The following is a 4,637-nucleotide window of genomic DNA, read 5'->3' as shown; positions in this document are numbered from 1 at the left end:
GCAATTCTAGCACATAGGTGGAGCAATGATTGAAGTCCATAAGAGGGGTCTAGGTGCAAAAGTGACAAGATCTAAAAACCATTTTATTCAGGAAACATGAAAAACTATTCACGCCCTGTCAAATAATTCAAATAAGAAGAAGTCTCTTTTCTTTTACTGACCTATAATTGACCTATTTCCTTGCAGGTTGCCTACCTGTACTTAGTAGGATTTGTGTATTCGGCACATACTAAAACCTCCGATGTACCTAGTCTTTGTACTGGTCTCGGAAACGTACCTTGTTTGATAATGCATCTAAAACGGCGATTAATCTCGTTGCCTCAGTGGTGTAGTGGAATGCACGCTGGACCGGCAATCCGGAGGGCCTGGGTTCGATTCCCAGGCTGGGCACGAATTTTTCGTACGTTAGATGCATTAGAAAACAGGTCAATTATAGGTCAGTAAAAGAAAAGAGACTTCTTCTTATTTGAATTATCTCACTGGCCTAAAAGTAATTTCCTTGCAGGTTGCCTACCTGTACTTAGCCCTGTCAAATAGGCTGAAAATTGGTACAAGTGTTCCTTTAGTGGTTTGAAAACGATTGTCAGAAATTTTTTTCAAAATTCACTCCTGCGGGGGTTTGGGACAACATTTTATGTTGGATCATGTCACTTTTGCCACCAACTTTTTTTTTTCGTTTTATTCCGCGGTATTATTGAGTAATACTTGCTGAAATCGTAGATTCCGTTATTGTAAACGTTCTCCTCCCCTCGTTGACCAAAACTTTAATGAATTTCCTATGAAATAGGTCGTAATTTCCTTTAATCAACACAAAATTGAAAAAAATTTAATAAATCACTGAAAATGAGTTATGCATATCACTGGATAGAGAATTCCAAGCCGCATCGAATGGTCGAAAAAGATTTTGTCTAAAACCACTTTTATTTGTGTAGAAAGGCCTTCAAATAGTACAGTTGGTGGCAAAAGTGACATGATCCTTGGGATCATGCTACTTTTGCCACCAACCCTGCTTTTTGAAGGCCTTTCTACACAAGTAAAAATGATTTTCGGCGAAATCTGATTATCAACCATTCAACGCGGCTTGACATTCTCTATCCAGGACCCTGTCTAACTCATTTTTCATTTTTGGCTTTTTGGGATCTTGTCACTAATTTTAATTCTGCAAGTTTGCATGTTCCCACAATGACACATTTGCACATTAACACACTCACACATTTACCTACATGTTTCCACATTTACACATTTACATGTCTGCACATTTGCACGTTTGCACATCTGCACATTTGCACAACTGCACATTTGCACGACTGCACGTTTGCACGTTTGCATGATTACACATCCACACAATCACACATTTACACGATCACACATTTACACAATCACACATTTACATGATCACACCTTTACACATCTACACAATCACATGCTCACACATCTACATGTGTACATGTCTACACATTTGCATGTTTGCACGTTTGCACATCTGCACGACTGCACGGTTTGCACGTCTGCACATTTGCACAACTGCACGACTGCACGTTTGCACGACTGAACGTTTGCACGACTGCACATTTGCACAACTGCACGTTTGCACGACTGCACGTTTGCACGACCGCACGTTTGCACGACTGCACGTTTGCACGACCGCACGTTCGCACGACCGCACGTTTGCACGACCGCACGTTTGCACGACCGCACGTTTGCAAGACCGCACGTTTGCACGACCGCACGTTTGCACGACCGCACGTTTGCACGACCACACGTTTGCACGACCGCACGTTTGCACGACTGCACGTTTGCTGTGTTTTTTAATAATTATTCATAGTACAATGAGTGCATTTCTAAATTGTTTTCATATTGAATTAATTTCTTTGGTTTTTACAAGCTAATTTCAAAATGAGTTTGTATGTATTTGCAGTGATTAGGTGAATAAAATAAGATCATGTGAGTACCTATTAGGTGAACAATTATATTATATTATGTATTTTTTACTTGTTTGGTTTCTCACTAGTTTCATAGATTGGATTTGCAATTTTATTTGTATTTTTTATGCAGATGTAGGCTTGTGTATATTATCAATGTGTACATGTTTTTCGCCTTTTGGTTCTTGTTATTGCTCTATTTCGTTTATGTCTGCATTACTGCACGTTTTTATAGTACAATGAGTGCATTTCTTAATTGTAATCATTTTAAATTAATTTTTTTACAGGCTAATTTCAGAATGAGTTTGTATTTGCAGTGATTAGGTGAATAAAAAGAATAATGTGAGTACCTATTAGGTGGATAGTTATATTATATCATGCATACATTACTTGTTTGTTTTCTCAATAGTTTCATTGTTTCATAGATTGGATTCGCAATTTTATTTGTATTTTTTATGCAGAATTAAGCTTGAGAATAATATCGATGTGTACAATTTTTACCTTTTGGTTCTTGTTATTGCTCAATTTTATTTTAATTTGGGTTTACCATGATTTTTTGTTTTTATAATAAAGAACCAATAAATAGTGGCACATTTAGAGTATATATGTGAAGATTCATAAATATTTAAGCCTATAACCAATGGCAATTCTAGCACATAGGTGGAGCACTTTTGCACGACTGCACGTTTGCACGACTGCACGTTTGCACGACTGCACGTTTGCACGACTGCACGTTTGCACGACTGCACGTTTGCACGTTTGCACGACTGCACGTTTGCACGACTGCACGTTTGCACGACTGCACGTTTGCACGACTGCACGTTTGCACGACTGCACGTTTGCTGTGTTTTTTAATAATTATTCATAGTACAATGAGTGCATTTCTAAATTGTTTTCATATTGTGTAAAGACATAACCCGGAGTTAATGGTTAAGAGAAATAGATCAATAATAAACACCTAACGATATATATTAACCCTAGGGTGCCAATGTAAAGACCTATGAACCTGATGTAAAGTATATTTGCCTGGATAGCTTTAGCCGAATACCATTAATCCGAGAAATGCTTACATAAATCCGTCTATGATCTGTCCGAGGACCTATCATAGGGGTGTATTAGCACCTAATTAGGGGTCAGTACTCTAATAATTCACCTATCTACATTTATTCATTAAGCGCCTAAATAAATAAATTAGAAGAATAACAACACCTAATTAGATACTCCGTGTATTCGATGTAATTGTAATACACACCTTATAATTACGCCACAAATAATTGATAAAACTAACTATTTGTATCTTATAATAATGCTATCAACAAGTTCATCTTAACATATTTTATGGAAGAAGATAATTAGTTACTTACGACCATTGATGTTATGATTGACGCGGCGAGCACTTTACCTTAGCAAGAGTAGATAAAGAACATACGAAACGCGACGAATATATAACGATTATTTTGTAGCCCGTGGGTTGTATTAGCAATTTAATCGATACAAGTTCTTATTGACAACAAAAATACACTTTAGCAATGAGTCGAGCTGGGTTTTACGCGATACTAACCCACACGACCAGGACTGATATTAGAGAGGAGTTTCGGCTTCCTTGTTTCTAATATAAGTGGTGAGAGCTACTGATTCTCCGAGGCTCGATGCTGGCATCTCGCTAAGTCGGAGGGGAAGTTTCTCCCACTGGTCTAAGTAGGGACATCTTCTTTTAGGAGTAATCTTACACATAGACGCGGAGAGATATATGATATGTGGCAACACCTAAGAGTTGCAAGGCATAAGTCCCCTCACATATGCCCCCTTCCTTGGTTCACTCAAGGGATGCAGAACCGTAGGGGGAAGCACGGACGCCAAAGAATCCTGAGGAGAATATGCCTTGGAACCCTAGGTGCCATGAAATATCATCGGGATACCCTCTGCCCCTCCGTACTTTCCACTGCAGGTGAGCAGAAGAATACGGACAAAATCAAAGTCTCAACTACTCACCTTCCTACACCTCAAATAGAGTGAGCATGGTTTAACAAAGATATATCCAAGTCCTACCATTCGAATCACTCGGGAAGGTCGAAGAAAGGTGGTTAATTGGGTCTGAAAGATCAATGAACGTTCTGTTAGGTCAATAGCTGTCCTAGTGCAAGCGACTAGCTGGCTAAGGGCCTGCAGGAGCGTCCATTGAAGTCAAGATTTAAAAAGTGGAGCAGAGTTTCCGAAAGTGTTTTAGAAAATATTTACTTTTTGTCCATTCACCCCTGATTCATATCAGTGCAACACCAATGATTCACTGTCATAGACATTGAATACATTAAATGCCATACTGAGTCCGAAAAGGAATGAAGTGGAGTAAATATTCTAGACATGATCAGACTGCGTCTAAGTGCAAAGAAAAAAGAAACAAGCTGTGGCGTTGGCTGTTTTTTATACGCGTTTTGGCAGCTTGAGAAAAGAGGATGAGACCTAAGAAGAAATCAAAGTATTAGATCTAAAAAGAAATCGTAGAAATGTAGAAACTAAGTACGCCTTGGAATACAAAGAAAATGGAATTCAGACTTTTGATTGAAGTATTGTTCTTGAGAACATTGATTTGCTCAAGTCTGAAGGTTTTAGGAAAACATGTGCAAAGGAAGGAGAAGGAAAATTGGCTCAAATTAGACAAATCGAGGATGATAATAATTTTTGGGATGTCGTGTGGGTATTAGTGTTCGAATATGT

General features: G+C 38.5%; 1 non-coding gene across 1 annotated transcript; it reads left to right on the top strand.

The window, feature by feature from the left end:
• The first annotated feature begins 316 nt into the window (after positions 1 to 316).
• Positions 317 to 391, top strand: TRNAA-GGC (transfer RNA alanine (anticodon GGC)). The gene has a single exon. It is a non-coding gene; the product is annotated as a tRNA-Ala (tRNA).
• Positions 392 to 4,637: the final 4,246 nt, after the last annotated feature.

This window comes from Planococcus citri, chromosome 4 (genome assembly GCF_950023065.1).
Source record: "Planococcus citri chromosome 4, ihPlaCitr1.1, whole genome shotgun sequence".
Lineage (NCBI taxonomy): Eukaryota > Metazoa > Arthropoda > Insecta > Hemiptera > Pseudococcidae > Planococcus > Planococcus citri.
The sequence above is the reverse complement of the archived record's forward strand: the minus strand, read 5'-3'. Positions and strand labels throughout refer to the sequence as shown.